Here is a 16,446-nt window from a genome sequence, read left to right on the forward strand (position 1 = left end):
TGGGCATAATTTGTTCCCCTAGGTAGGACTGTACCCTCCCTCCCTTCCGCCCTTCCTTCCTTCCCGTTCTCTCTCTCTCTCTCTCTCTCTCTCTCTCTCTCTCTCTCTCTCTCTCTCTCTCTGTTTCTTTTTGAGACAGAGTCTCACTCTATCGCCCAGGCTGGAGTTCAGTGGCACAATCTCGGCTCACTGCAACCTGTGCCTCCCTGGTTCAAGCAACTCTCCTGCCTCAGCCTCTCGAGTAGCTGGGATTACAGGTGCGCACCACCACGCCCGGCTAATTTTTATATTTTTAGTAGAGATGGGGTTTTGACATGTTGGCCAGGTTGGTCTCGAACTCCTGGCCTCAAATGATCTACCTGTCTCAGCCTCTCAAAGTGCTGGGATTACAGGTGCAAGTTACCACACCCCGTCAGTAGGGCTGTATCTAAACACCCTATTAGTAGTGGTAAGGCTTTTAATTATTATGGAATAAACTGCACCAACCTTCCTTTCCCAGATGGCAGTGCAGTGAAACCATAGTAGGAACCTGCAAGCGAGGCAAATACATTGAGCTGCCTCACAATCTGGAGTGGGAAGGCTTACTTGGCCAGGCAACTCTGCTCCATAGGCCACCCTGAGGAGGTCAAACACACACCATCTGCCTTCATATGACCTATACAGGCCCCACCAGGCAAATAAGTCCCCTCCTAAAGACATTAGTATAAATTATACTCTTAGTCATAATCCACATTGGTGAAAACAATTCATACTGAGTCTTACAACAAATATCCTGCCTACTTACTGTGGGCACAGGAAAGAGGAGAAGAGGAATGGATGGAAACAGCTTTGATACCTGTAAAAACCCTTAAGTACTGAAAACTGGGTTTACCCGATTTGATCAGCACTAAAAGGATGTCTGATGCATCTGATCAAAGTTCTTAAAAAATACAGCATTTCCCTACAGGCACGTCGTTTTTACCATAAAGAATCAGTAAAATGTAGGTTGCCTTACAACCACAGCCACTGTGTCCCTTTTTATAGTAACAAGGAAGTACGTCTGTGTTCCCAAGGTAACCCAACATTCTGCTCATCAATATGGCACTGAGTACTTTCATCGAGCACAATATCCAACCTCTGAGGTTTCAAAATTGGAGTTCTCTGCTAAGGACAGGACGTGATGGTTGTATGCACACAATACATAGCCAATATGGTCACCAAATGTAAGAAACAAAGATAAAGAGCAGGAACGGGGTAAAATGCTTTCTCAAGTTTTTTTCTTTTTTCTTTTTTTTTGTGATGAAGTCTCACTCTGTTGCCCAGGCTGGAGTGCAGTGGCACAATCTTGGCTCACTGCAACCTCCACCTCCCGGGTTCAAGCAATTCTCCTGCCTCAGCCTCCCAAGTAGCTGGGATTACAGGCATCTGCCACCACGCCCAGCTAATTTTTGTATTTTTAGAAGAGATGGGGTTTCACCATGTTGGCCAGGCTGGTCTCAAATTCCTGACCTCAAGTGATCCACCTACCTCAGCCTCCCAAAGTGCTGGGATTACAGATGTGAGCCACCGCACAGGCCTGCCCAGTTTTTTTCTAAGTGATCATTCAAGCTGGTAACAAGCCATTTCGTCCAAATTACCCTAAGACCTTCATTGTATGCAGAGATGTCCGTGAGGAATACGCAAAAGCCAATAAAGGCATTTCAAATACAGGCAGGCCCTAAGGTGTAGCCGGTCCTTCTCAGAGCCTTTTTCTCACTGTCCTTTCCTTATCCTGTCCCTCATGCTGCTGACGTACATGCCCCGCACCCAATCCTGTCTTCCCAGTTGTTCCTGTCCCCTAGCCCACACAGGTGGGTCCAGGGCCGGGCCCACGGGAACCTTGTTCTCCCATTTCAGCTACACGATAAATGAATAATCCAGATGAGAGGTGATTAGAATCTGAACGGAAAGGAAAGGATAATTCCAGTATGAAAAGGTAGACACTACACATATAGGCAACTGAATGGAGGTGGGGAGGAGAGAGTCAAAGGAGATCTGAAGTTTTGGGCCTGGGAAGCCAGGAGAACAGTGGTTAGCATCGTATGCAGAAATGTGCAGAAATAGGAAGTAGCCTTGGGAGACTTGGGGGAAAAGTGGTAAGTTTAGTTGTTAAATGATTTGGGAGGCATGGAAAATAGCTTAATGAGAGATTTCAACAATAGCCAGTTTAGAGAAATAATGATAATGAGGATAACAATAATAATGATGACGATAATAATCAACATTGATCATGTCGGGCACAGTCCTAAATGCTTTTTTTTTTTTTTTGAGACAGTCTCACTCTGTTGCCCAGGTTGGAGTGCAGAGGTGTGATCTCGGCTCACTGCAACCTCCACCTCTTGGGTTCAAGCAATTCTCCTGCCGCAGCCTCCCTAAATGCTTTACATGTCTATACTTATTTGATTATCCTAACAAATCTATACAGTAAGTACTATTATTGTCCCCATTTTCCAGGTGGGGAAACTGAGACTTAAGACACTTTCCTGAGGTCACAGAACCAGTAAGTGGCAGAGATGTGTTGCAAACTCAGGCAGTCTGACTCCAGAATAACACACTGGTGGGGAGGGTGACAGTTGCCTAGAGGTGAAAGGCAAGGCCTTGCCTTAAAGGCATGGTTTGCAAAGGAAAATATATTTCACTTCACAACAGAAACCTGTAACACATGTTATAGTCTGGATAACTGATGTTGACATTTCATCCCCAATATTGGTGGTAAAGCCAGGTGGGAGGAGTTTGGGTCATGAGGGTTTGGTGCTATCCTCGTGGTAACGAGAGTTCGTGCTCTGTTAGTTCCCATGAGAGTCCCTCCAGAGCTGGATGTAAAAAAGAACTCAGCACATGCCTTTCCTCCCTCTCTCTTCCTCTATCTCTGCATGTGGTCTGTGCACATGCTGACTCCCCTTCCCCTTCCGCCATGAGTGGAAGTAGCCTGAGGCCCTCACTAGAATCAGATGCTTCTCGCACAGTCTGTAGAATCATGAGCCAAATAAACCTCTTCTCTTTATAAATTACCCAGCTTCGGGCATTATTTTATAGCAACACAAACAGACTAAGACAACATATTCAACTCTGGGCTTCTAATTCATTTAAGGAAAAGACTTTCAGAGCCTGTCTCAGGCAATAAAACTTTACAAATCTAGCCCTATTTTCAGAAATTACAGTATTTCAGACACATGTGACTATTACTTAGTAAAATATTTAAAATCATTTTACCTCTCTGCTAACCATCATAGTCTAACTCACAAGCAAATAGCAAGTCCAGGCTCAAAAATGTCACAAGTCAACGGGGGAGTTTAAGAAGGTCAAAATTATTTTAACTTATGGATCCAGCAACTAATTTCTTTTATTTATTTATTTATTTATTTATTTATTTATTTATTTTGAGACAGAGTCTCACACTGCCACTGGGCTGGAGTGCAATGGCACTATCTTGGGTCACTGCAACCTCTGCCTCCCAGGTTCACGCGATTCTCCTGCCTCAGCTTACCGAGTAGCTGGGATTGCAGGTGCACACCACCATGCCCGGCTAATTTTTATTTTATTTTATTTTTTTATTTTTAGTAGAGACAGGGTTTCACCATGTTGGCCAGACTGGCCTCAAACTCCTGACTTCAAGTGATCTGCCTGCCTCGGCCTCCCAAAGTGTTGGGATTACAGGTGTAAGCTGTGCCCAGCCTCTGTTCACATCTGCACATTTTTTGGGTGACTTATTGAGCTGCAAGATGTTTTTGTTTGCTTATATTTTATTCACAAGAAGGTTGGTCAATAGTTTTTTTTGTTTTGTTTTTTTGTTTTCTTTTTTTTGAGATGGAGTCTCGCTCTGTGTCCCAGGCTAGAGTGTGCCATGACATCATCATAGCTCACTGTCACCTCAAATTCCTGCGCTCAAGGGATCCTACTGGCTCAGCCTCCCTGGTAACTGGGACTACAGGTGCATCCTACCACACCCAGCTAATTTTTTTTTTTTTTTTTTTTTTGCAGAGACAGGGTCCCACCATCTTGCTCTGGCTGGTCTCGAACTCCTGGGCTCAGGCAATCCTCCCACCTCAGCCTCCCAAAGTGTTGGGATTACAGGCATGAGTCACCACCCCCAGCCTGGACACAATTCTTTGTCTGACATTTTTATTGTGGATATTTTCTCATCTTATTTGCCTTTTAATTTTAATGGTGTCTTTTGAAGAAAAGATTAATTTTTGATGAAGTTTGATTTATCAATTTTTTTCTTTTATAATTTGAGCTTCTTGTGTTCTAAGAAGTCCTTGCGTACCCCAAGGTCATGAAGGTTTTCTCCTGTGTTCTTTTTTTTTTTTTTTTTCTTTTTGAGACAGAGTCTCGCTCTATTGCCCAGGCTGGAGTGCAGTGGCATGATCTCAGCTCATTGCAACCTGCACCTCCCGGGTTCAAGCAATTTCTGGCTAATTTTTGTATTTTTAGTAGAGACAGGGTTTCACCGTGTTGGCCAGGCTGGTCTCAAACTCCTGACCTCAAGTGATCTGCCCGCCTTGGTCTCCCAGTGCTAGGATTACAGGTGTGAGCCACCGTGCCCGGCCTCTCCTGTATTTTCTTCTAGAAGTTTTATGGCTTTAGGTTTAGGTCTATTTTGGAGTTTTTTTTTTTTTTTTAGGAGTTAACAGTCTTTATTGGGCTCAGACCAGGAGTCCGTGGGTCTTGAGGACCTGTGTGTATTTGTTAATCTTCTTCTCCACGTTCTTCTCGGCCTGTTTCCGTAGCCTCATGAGCTGTTTCTTCTTCCAGTAGTGGATCTTGGCTTTCTCTTTCCTCTTCTCCTCCAGGGTGGCTGTCACTGCCTGGTACTTCCAGCCAACCTCGTGAGCCAGGCACCCCAGATAGGCAAACTTTCTTGTAGGCTTCAGACGCACGACCTTGAGGGCAGCAGGAACCACCATTCGCTTTTTCTTGTCGTAGGGCGGTGGGATGCCGTCAAACACCTTGAGGCGGTCCAGGGCAGCCTGGCCTCGCTTGGTCTTGTGAGGCAGCATGCCTCGCACGGTCCGCCAGAAGATGCGGCTGGGGGCCCGGAAGTGGTAGGGGCCTCGGGAAGGGTTGGTGTTCATCCGCTTGCGGAGGAAAGCCAGGTACTTCAACTTGTTTCTGTAGAAAATGCCAGAAATGTTGATGCCTTCGCAGCGTAGGACCACCACCTTCCGGCCTGTTTAGCAACGATGGCCGCCAGGTGGCCCAGGAGATGGCCTCGACCATCGAGCACCAGGACCTGCACCTCGGCCATCTTCGGCAGCCGCCTGGGAAAAGCTGGAGTTAATTTTTATATATGATGCAAGGTATCAATCACAGGTCATGTCTTGCATATGGATATTCAGTTGTTCCAGCACCATTTGCTGAAAAGACTGTTCTTTTTCCATTAAATTATCTTGATGTCTTTGTCAAATATTCAATTACTTATACATGGACTCTGCATTCTCTTCTATTGACATGTTTGTCTACCCTTATGCCAGTATCATATTGTCTTGATTATAGGAATCTATGCTTTAATAAGTACCCGCAGAAGGTTCTCATGATAATGTCCATTTGGGAAATACTGTACTAGAGTTTTCTAAAGTCCCTTCCAATAATGACAGTCTTAAGTTTGTGTATGCTCAATAGCTCAGCCTCAATTTATGCCCTAGTCCTTGCTACTCAGAAGTGAGGTCCACAGACCAGCAATGTCAGCATGAGCTGAAACTTGTTCAAAATGTGGACTCTTAGTCCCTGCCCCAGACCTATTGAATATGAAATGCCTTATAAGAAGATCCCCAGGGGATTCCCATCAAGTTTGCAAAGCACTGCCCTAGACCTCATTCCCTTGGAGCAGGAGCTTTCCAACGTTTTAGATCATTAATAACTCCACAATTAGAAATACATATCTACAATGTACATATTTCTGTAGCTGAAATGGGTTTTTACAAAACAATGCCCTCCTATATTTGTGCTTTTCTATTCCTTTTCCTTTCTTCTCCTCTCTCGTTCCCCCCTTCTCCCTTTCTTTCTAATATAGTTTTTTTGAGGTGTAACTTACATACTGTAAAGTTCAACCATTTTAAGTGACCACTGTGAATTTATAGAGTCTTGCAGCTACCCCCATAATCAAGTTTTAGAATACTTCCGTCATCCCAAAACATTCCCTTTTGCCCCTTTACAGTCAATTCTATGCTATTTACAATGCTGGCTTTTAGCTCCAGCTAAAAGTGGCTCCCTGCTGGGCCAAGGGCCCTGTGACATGACTTCCAGAACTATTTTTGCACAGAAAGTTATTTTTAGTCTATTTCTGTCACATAATAATGTGTCATAAACTTGTAGGAGCTTTAAGATGTAGAAATTAGTTGCTGAATCCGGCTGGGTGTGGTGGCTCACGCCTGTATTCCCAGAACTTTTGGGAGGTTGAGGCGGGCAGATCACGAGGTTAGGAGTTCGAGACCAGTCTGGCCAACACAGTGAAACCCTGTTTGCACTCCAGCCTGGGAGACAGATCAAAAAAAAAAAAAAAAAAAAAAGTGAACGAACACTTCACATGGTAATCAACACATGAAAAAACATTCAACATCTTTAATCATTAGGGAAATGCAAGGTAAAACCAATGAGAAATCCGTACCATTATACACATACTGGAATGGCAAAAAAAAATTTAAATCCCACAAAAAATTGACTATAGCAAGTACTAGCAAAGGTGCAAAGGAGTCAGAACTTTCATACACTTCAGGTGAGGGTGTAAAAGAATACAACCACTTGGGAAAAGATTTGGCAGTTCTTTCCACAGTTAAAACATACATATGACCTAGCAATCCCGCCCTGAGGGATTTACCCAAGACAAATAAAGCAAACACAGGACCACAAGGTGGTTTGCACATGCATGTTCACAGCATCTTTATTCATTATTGCCCAAAGCCGGAAATAGGCCAACTATCCATCAGAGAGAAAATGAATAAAACTTAGCCAGGCATGGTGGCACGTGACTGTGGTCCCAGCTCCTCAGAAGGCTGAGGTGGGACTGCTTGAGCTTGGGAGGCGAAGATTACAATGCGCCCAGGTGGCGCCACGGCACTCCAGCATGGGTGACAGAGTGAGACCTCATCTCAGACAAAAAAAAAGAGAGAATGGATAAAACAGCAATGGAGCAAAAACACTGTAGTATATTCACTGTGAGTGGAACAGTCTTTTTTTTTTTGGAAATGGAGTCTTGTTCTTGTTGCCCAGGCTGGACAGCAGTGGCGTGGTTACAGCTCACTGCAACCTCCACCTCCCAGGTTCAAGCGATTCTCCTGCCTCAGCCTCCAGAGTAGCTGGGATTACAGGCGCCCACCACCATGCCCAGTTGATTTTTGTATTTTTAGTAGAGATGGGGTTTCACCATGTTGGCCAGGCTGGTCTCAAACTCCTGACCTCAAGTGATTTGCCCGTCTCTGCCTCCCAAAGTGCTAGGAGTGAGCCACCATGCCCGGCCCAGAACACTCTTTAGCAATAAAAAAAACTAGTACTGGCTGGGTGTGGTGGGTCACACCTGTAATCCCAGCACTTTGGGAGGTTGAGATGGGGGGGATCACCTGAGGTCAGGAGTTCAAGACCAGCCTGGCCAACATGGTGAAACCTCTTCTCTACTAAAAATACAAAAATTAGCCAGGCGTGGTGGTAGCATTTCTTAAACTCCTTCAAAATAAATCAAAAGCCCAAACTTCCTCCCCAAAGAGCAGCTTACTCTATTTCTCCCCAAGTGTACTCCAGAATACAAAAAAAGGCAGGACAGATCTTGTTCTAAGAGTACACTGTGCTTCTCTCTGACCTGGCTCAGAAAATTCCACAGCAAGGGTCTGCTGGTACTTGTTTCATTCCCAGCAATATAGAGATGTAATGAAACAGGAGATACATGTATAGCATGGAACAAACACTGATGTCTTTTCAAACAAAAACAATCTGTAGGCCGGGCGCGGTGGCTCAAGCCTGTAATCCCAGCACTTTGGGAGGCCGAGACGGGCGGATCACGAGGTCAGGAGATCGAGACCATCCTGGCTAACATGGTGAAACCCCGTCTCTACTAAAAAATACAAAAAACTAGCCGGGCGAGGTGGCGGGCGCCTGTAGTCCCAGCTACTTGGGAGGCTGAGGCAGGAGAATGGCGTAAACCCGGGAGGCGGAGCTTGCAGTGAGCTGAGATCCGGCCACTGCACTCCAGCCCGGGCGACAGAGCGAGACTCCGTCTCAAAAAAAAAAAAAAACAATCTGTAGATAGACTAAATAGGACCCTGGCTACCCTTTTTGGTCAAGGTTATTTGTTTTGAGCAAGATGGTTTGCCTTGATTAAAGCCACCAGTGGCTAATAGCAAATGATAAATTTTTTAAATTATCCACAAGAAATTATAATATCTACAATTCTCAGCAAGAATCTAAGCTTAACCAAACCTTTCCTGTGTTGATGGTATCTACAGTCAACACATTGTTTTATAAAAATTTATTTAATAAAATATATGTTTCTAAAGAAACAAGCAAAACGTGGATGCTACCAAGTCTCTGCTTCCCCAGCATTAACCTGCTAAACTCCTGCACATTATAACATAAATAAGGCTTGAATTCCATTCAAGAAGCTTTGGCTCATTTTTCACAAAACCTAACCTGTGCCTTGTATATAGTAGGCATACAATAAAATATGGCCTCTTAATAACCGTGTTGGGGCTCAGAAGCAGATATCCCAAAATATGGCACTTTGACATACTGAACTGAAGAAGCCTCAAGGTCTCTCTGACCTTCCCCTGCCTTCCCCTACCAATGTCTCTCTCAAAGCAGGATGAAGCTGAAGTTCCTTTATCTGCCTAAGGTCCAGACCCAACAAAAGGAACATTTATTTTTTTCTTCCCCTCCTTGTAAGACCAGGAATGTAACCACACCTGAAAGACCCTTTCACAAGATAGTGTACAAGTTATCTTGTCCCCTGATCCATTTATTCTCCCTAGTGATCCTCTCAACAGAATTCCTCTTCTTCCCCCCTCTCATAACTTATTTTGCCAGGATGGTAAAGCCTCTGAACCTTGTTGGGGATAGGTAGTCATTCACGGTTCTCCCTGTGTAAACGTTAATAAAATGTGTATGCCTTTTCTCTAATTAATCTGCTTTTGTGAGTTCACTTTTCAGCAAACCTTCGGAGGGCAAAAGGGAAGTTTCCCCTGGCCCTTACAACAGCTAACATCATTGAGTTCTTACTCTGTACCAGGTACTAGTAACAGTGCTTCTCAAGTTAAATACTGGTATTTTCAGACTGTAATTTGTAAACTGATTTTGAAACTTTAATTTGACTATTAAATGTTTCTGTTAAGAGGAGAATCCAGTGGCTGAATTTATACATCTGGACACTACATTTGTAAGGCAAGCATTTGATTTCTGTCCCAGCACTCACTCACATGGGCCACACACCAAAATCTCAGTTCATTGCTCCCCAGGCCATGTGACTGATCAATCTGAGAGCAGCTTCCACCCAGTTCTCTCTTGCTGGCCTAGCTCTCAGTCCCTGCAGCCTCCCAGCCAGTGAAAAGAAGGCTGGCCTCATAGTGACAGAATGAAGGCAGATGACTTAGAAGGGTGTTCGAGGGCTCAAACACACTATTTGTCCATCCCTGGTTTGTTGGATGAATTCTTACAGTTGTGCCACATCCACCAATTCATCCAGTTTGGGAGTTAATTAAGGAGAATTTAGAGCTAACCTGCTAATATCAGAAGAGGGGAGGGAGGGAAGGGGAAAAGACAAAAATGGAAGAGATGGAAAAAAGGGTGGTGGCTTATACTATAACCTAGAGAGGAAGAAAGTCACCATTAGCCTGGGCGCGGTGGCTCACGCCTGTAATCCCAGTACTTTGGGAGGCTGAGGCAGAAGATCACCTAAGGTCAGGAGTCCAAGACCAGCCTGGTCAACATGGTGAAACCCCATCTCTACTAAAAATACAAAAATTAGCTTGGCATGGTGGCACGCGCCTGTAGTCCTAGCTACTCGGGAGGCTGAGGCAGGAGAATTGCTTGAACCCGGGAGGTGGAGGTTGCAGCGAGCCGTGATCGTGCCACTGCACTCCAGCCTGGGCGACAGAGCAAGACTCTGTCTCAAAAAAAAAAAAAAAAAAAAAAAAAAAAAAAAAAAAAAAATTCACCATTAAACAAGAATGCAAGAACGCTGGTCAAAAATCTACAGAGACTGAGATTAGTGGTTGGGTAGCCAGGGGTTTGGGGGAAAACAAGTGAGGGATTTCTTTTTGGGGTGATGAAAATATTCTGGAATTGATTGTGGTGATGGTTGCATGACTTAATATGCTAAAATCCACTGAACTGAACACTTTAAAGGGGTGAATTGTATGATGTATTAAAAAAAGAAAGAAAAGAAAGCTGGCCATGTATCTGAAAACCACAATAAACCCATGTCCAAACATAAAATATTAAAACCACAACTAAAGGATGAGAACAAGTGAAAACTAGAGCACCCTGGTATATGTATACATGGCTTGTAATAACAAAAGCAGAGGAGCTGTATCCTTGCTCCAAAGCAGAGCAATATGAATCTGAAAATCAAATATTTAAGGCATTTATTATAAACAACTTGCTTTATGTTTGGAAATGCAAGTAGCTTTAGAATTTAGGGCCAGAACCAGAGAAGGAACAGAAGCAGTTCCCTGCTAGGGAAGGCCATGTGACAAAGCTTATAGCACATGAACACCTGTCTGCTCCTATATTAGCAGGCTTCCAGAGCATTGCTGGGAAGTCTGACCCATTTGTGAGGTTCTTCAACATCCCGTTCCATAAAACAAGGCCTCACAAGTAGCCGAAAATATGTCAGGTAGCAGGGGAGCCTTTCTATAACCTTCAGGTTGGAAAGCCTCACAGTGGGCAGAGGATTGTTGCTAAAGATTATGAGGCATTTCATGGAATTGGTACAAATATTCTCCACCTCCCAGATTCAAGCAATTCTCCTGCCTCAACCTCCCAAGTAGCTGAGATTACAGGCATGCGCCACCACACCCAGCTAATTTTTCTATTTTTAATACAGATGGGATTTCACCACATTGGCCAGGCTGGTCTCAAACTCCTGACCTCAACCGATCTGCTCGCCTTGGCCTTGCAAAGTGCTGGGATTAACAAATATCCTGTTTTAAGAGTATCATACATAATCCTGAAAGCTCCCTTCCTTGCACCCAAGCCACTTTCTAGATTCTTTCTCTCCCTTTAGTTCCTAAGAGGCTATAAAAATCAGTGACTAGGCCGGGAGGGTAGCTCACACCTGTAATCCCAGGCAGTGCAGTAAGCCAAGATCATACCACTGCATTCTAGCCTGGGCAACAAAGTGAGACTCTGTCTAAAAAAAAAATAAAAAATCAGTGACTAGTGGCGATGATTGCATGACCTCATGAATATACTAAAAACGACTGAGCTATATGTACATTTCACAAGGATGAAATTTATGTTACTGTGAATTATATCTCAACAATGATTTTAAGTTTTTCTGTTTTTTTTTAAATCAGGGCCAAGGCCACACACAGTGGCTCATGTCTGTAATTACAGCACTTTGGGAGGCGGAGGCGGGAAGATCATTTGAGGCCAGGAATTCAGACACCAGCCTTGGCAACACAGTGAGACCACATCTCTACAAAAAATTTAAAAATTAGCTGAGTATGGTGACAAGTGACTGTTTTTCCAGCTACTTTGGAGGCTGAGGTAGGAGGATAACTTAAGCCCAGGAATTTGAGGCTGCAGTGAGCTACGACTGCACCAGTGAACTTCAGCCTGGGGAACAGAGCAAGACCCACCCTGTCTCCCCACTTCTCCCCCAGCACAAAACAGGGTCAAACAATAGCATTTCCATATGATCCAGTAATTCCACTTTTGGGTATATATCCAAAAGAATTGAAAGCAGGGACTCAAATAGATATGTGCACACCTATGTTCATAGCAGCATTATTCGCAGTAGCCAAAAGGGGGAAGCAACCCCAATGTCTACTAACAAATGAATGGATAAACAAAATGTGGTATATCTATGCAAAGAAAGATTATTTGGCCTTAAAAAGAAAAGAAGGCTGGGCGCAGAAGTTCACGCCTATAATCTGAGCACTTTGGGAGGCTGAGGCAGGTGGATCACCTGAGGTCAGGAGTTCGAGACCAGTCTGGCCAACATGGCAAACCCCCATCTCTACTAAAAATACAAAAAATTAGCCGGGCATGGTGGTGGGCACCTGTAATCCCAGCTACTCGGGAAACTGAGGCAGGAAAATCACTTGATCCCGGGAGATGGAGGTTGCAGTAAGCTGAGATTGTGCCATTGCATTCCAGCCTGGGCGACAGAGCAAGACTCTTTCTCAAAAAAAGAAAGAAAAAAAGAAAAGAAATTCTGGCTGGGTGCAGTGGCTCGTACCTGTAATCCCAACAATTTGGGAGGCTAAGACAAGAGGATTGCTTAAGGTCAGGAGTTAAGATCAGCCTGGGCAACATAGGGAGACCTTGTCTCTACAATTTTTTTTTTTTTAATTAGTCAGGCACGGTGGTGCACGCCAATAGTCCTAGCTACTGGGGAGGCTGAGGTGGGAGGATCACTTGAGCTCAGGAGTTTGGGGTTATAGTGAACTATGATCACATCACTGCACTCCAGTCTCTGTGACAGAGCAAGACCCTGTCTCTTAAAAAAAAAAAAAAAAAAGAAAAGAAAAGAAAAAAATTCTGACTCTGACACATACTACTTATACATACAACACGAATGAACCTTGAGGATATTATGCTAAGTGAAATGAGTCAGTACATTGGATAAATTTTTTATGATTCCACTTATATGAGGTACCTAGAATAGGCAAATGCAGGGAGACAGAAAGTAGACTGGGGGAAGGTGGAAGGGGAAGTTATTATTTAGCAGGTATATGTTGTATTTGGGATGATGGAGAAAGTTCTGAAAACAGATAGTGATAATGGTTACACAACACTGTGAATGTATTTAATGCCACTAAATTGTGCACTTAAAATGGTTAAAGTGGTGAAGTTTATGTTACATATATTCTACCACAATAAAAAACAAATTAAGGTCCTCATCTCTAAGAATCCATGCTTGATATCTGCTTCAGGGTAATTAGGCAGCACAAAAAAGACTTCAGAAAATGAATACCCTTTTTGTATTCAAATTTAAGGAGGTTAAAATATTTTAATTGCATTAGTTGATGAGATTTAAAGCTTAGATATTCAACTTGGGTCATTCGGGAGGAAAATATAAACCACTGAAGCCTGAATGAACATCAATCTTTCCTATTAGTAGCCTACAACTGTAAGGCAACCCCCTAGACCAGCACTGTCCCATGGAATTTTTTGCAATGACAGGAATGTTCTGTATCTGTGCCATCCAACTGGCCTAATGAGCACTTGCAACGTGGCTTAGTGCAATCAAGAAACTCAATTGTTACTTTTATTTAATTTTAATTAAGTAGCCACACATGGAATTAGTTACCATATTGTCCAGTACAGAGTATAAACTCTTAAACTTAAAAACTTAAAGCACACCATGTAATTCTCTTGCCAAAAGCCATGTGCAGTTTCCACAGCTCCAGACAGTCAGAGGACCTTCTCTCAAGCTCTGGGTCAATGCGTGGGGTGAAGCACCTAAGTAATGTGTGCCAAAGAGGGGTGGGGCCAAAAAATAAGTGTTCTTTTCTTCTTCTATGTCTGTGGAAAAATACTAACGGCACAAAGTGGGAAGAGAAAGTTCACCTAGGACAGTAAGAACTAGGACCTAGGATAAGAGACTTTGACATATTTATAGGAAGAGAAAAATGAATGCTACTGTCAGTGTTGCATTAGGCGAGGAATAAAAAGGAATGCTACTGGCTAGACAGCCTCCTGAATAGGGCATCACTGTATACTTCAAGAATTTCAATCATAAATTAAGCTCTAGGTGGGAGAAAAAGAAATGTCATTTCTATGCAGAAACTGAAGAATGTGGTCAAAGATAGAGGCCACTTCCAGGTGGGAAGTGCTGTCCTGCTAACCATGGGCCACCAAAGTATAAATGACTGTCCCTCCCAAAGAAATCACTTGCCTTGGGGACTCATAAATGCACAAAAACTGACCCCAGCTCTCAGCCAGAATGAACTGTTCATCTATATATAGCCTTACGGTCCATTTTTCTATTTTTATTTATGGTGCTTATCAATGCTCAACTTGGATTACAGTAAGTTAGAGACAACCTATCTCACTAGGTTACTAGCTCCCTGGAAGGCAAAGACCATATATAAATATATTAATATAACTATATTGATATAAGTGTATACTATACCAAAAAAATCTTTTTTATGTCCACAGACATCCAGCCTGGGTCCTTGTACTAGCTACATGGATGATAATAAGCACCCCTCCTACTTCACAGAGTACTACCTCTGTGCAAGACACTGCACTACAAACACTTTCCATGCATCACTTCATAATCCTCCTTCAACCCCATGAAGTACTTCAGATATGTTCCCATTTCACAGATAAAGAAGAGGCCAAGAAACTAACCTGTGGCCGGGTCCTATAGCCAGTAAGTGATCAGATTAAGGTATTAAGTGGTAAATTCTTAACCGAGATGAAAGGGCTACATTATGGACAATTTGTGCAAACAGTTAGAGAAGGGAGACACCAATGTCGCAGGAGTAAATTCCAAATAAAAAGTTACACCAGGAGGGTTTAAACAACTGGAAGTGGTGTAGGCCACAGAAAAGCTCTTAGTCCCCACATTTAAGGAGACTTAGAGGTTTTGTGAAAAGGATGCCAAGGGGTTGTCTGGTCTCTCCACAGGGTGGGTAGCAAGAGGAGACATGTTTGTATCAACATAAAGAGCTTCCTGACCCAGGAGGTGAAGGGTGCCCCTCCAGCCCCAGAGAATGTTGAGCAGAGATCCAGTGCCTGCCCTGGAGAAAGTGAACACCCACCTGATTACAGAGGACAGCTCACCCCATATTCTTTCTCGAGATCACCTCCAGACCTGGATGGCAGGGAGTAAAGAGGGAGTACAAATCCCAGAGGGACAGTTCGCAGCATGAATGCTGCCACCTGACATTTTCCACATCTCAAACACAGCAGGCAGAGATAAGTGGATGTTCAAGAAGTCAGCAGCACTCCATAAACACGGCCACAGTTTGGTTCAGGCTGTCCCCACCCTCATGGTGCGTGTGCCACCCACACTACTCAAGGCCCAGGTGTGCCCCACTCTGGCACAGCCAGCTTATTTCAGATCAGCCTGTGAACCACACATGTACTTACGAAATTACTAAAGCTGTGACACTGTTAGTACATTTTTAAACAGGGACCAATAACTCTGGCATAGGCCTGTCGCAGTACCTCCTATCCTGAGATCATGTTTTTCTTCAAAGACCGACTCCCTTTTGATCCAAATACCAACCAGCCAGGTTTTGGTTGACCTTGTGAGGGCCAAAGAAGTTCTCTGCCACACTGCAAGTTTACACACACACACATACACACACACACACTCTCTCTCTCTCTCTCTTTCTCTCTCACTCAGGTCACAGCAACGCCAAGCTGCAGGAATGCTGCCAACACCTCAGCAGCCTAGAAAGATAAGAACGAGGCCTGGAAACCTTACAGCCCTCATGAAACCAGGTGTGTGCCCAGCAAAGTAAACTAGGGAATGAAACAGAACACAGAAAGTGCTTACTTGGATCAGGATGCTCCCGAAAGAAGCCATGATCCTGTCTGCCTTATGTCTAATACTGATCCCACCTTCTGAGATTCTTTCTCTAGTACGAAGACATCTGTGCCCACCATCTTGTGTCCAGGGGCATTGAAAATTCATCTCTACTCTGGCTTCACTTTCTGCAGACGTTCCAACCTCAAGTTTCCAAGGCAGGTTTAAGTCTACACACATGACATTCCCTGAGATCAAGAAAACATTACTTACCTTGGAGTCTTTCCTTCTGTAAGTAAGAAGCTGCAGTATGTTGCTACATGAGCAGAGTCCAAGGAAAAGGAAAACCTGAGTCCCTGCAAAGGGTCCAAGATCAGACTCCCCAGTAGCCAGCTGAAACTATATTTTCCTCTCCTTTACATATACAACAAAGTCATTTCCAACCAACACCCATAGGAGTCAAGGCCCAAATTTCCTTCCAGGGCATTACTCACTTACAGATTAACTATCTTGGGAAAGACAAAAGTGTGCAGAAGGTGGAAGTCAGGTTCTTTGCTCTACTCCTATTTTTATTTGAGGGAAATCCTACCCCCTCAGATCCAGGGGGACTGAGCAGAGTTGAGACTGGAAGCATGGGCTTTCATTTATATCTTTAGCTCTGCTTCCCCACTCTGCTGAAAACTGCCCTCAGTCAGTTCTTCACATCCAAGGACCATTTATTAAATTAGCTACTATACAGCCTGCTCATGAAGTGGTGCTTAGTTTGGCCAAGACAGAGGAATGTAAACAAATAT

General features: G+C 43.8%; 1 pseudogene across 1 annotated transcript; it reads right to left on the minus strand.

Annotated features, from left to right (window-relative positions):
* Positions 1–4,624: 4,624 nt before the first annotated feature.
* On the minus strand, positions 4,625–5,266 carry LOC104675236 (annotated as a pseudogene). The gene has a single exon (XR_749749.2). The product of XR_749749.2 is annotated as a 60S ribosomal protein L13a pseudogene (transcript).
* Positions 5,267–16,446: the final 11,180 nt, after the last annotated feature.

Source organism: Rhinopithecus roxellana, chromosome 7, assembly GCF_007565055.1.
Source record: "Rhinopithecus roxellana isolate Shanxi Qingling chromosome 7, ASM756505v1, whole genome shotgun sequence".
Lineage (NCBI taxonomy): Eukaryota > Metazoa > Chordata > Mammalia > Primates > Cercopithecidae > Rhinopithecus > Rhinopithecus roxellana.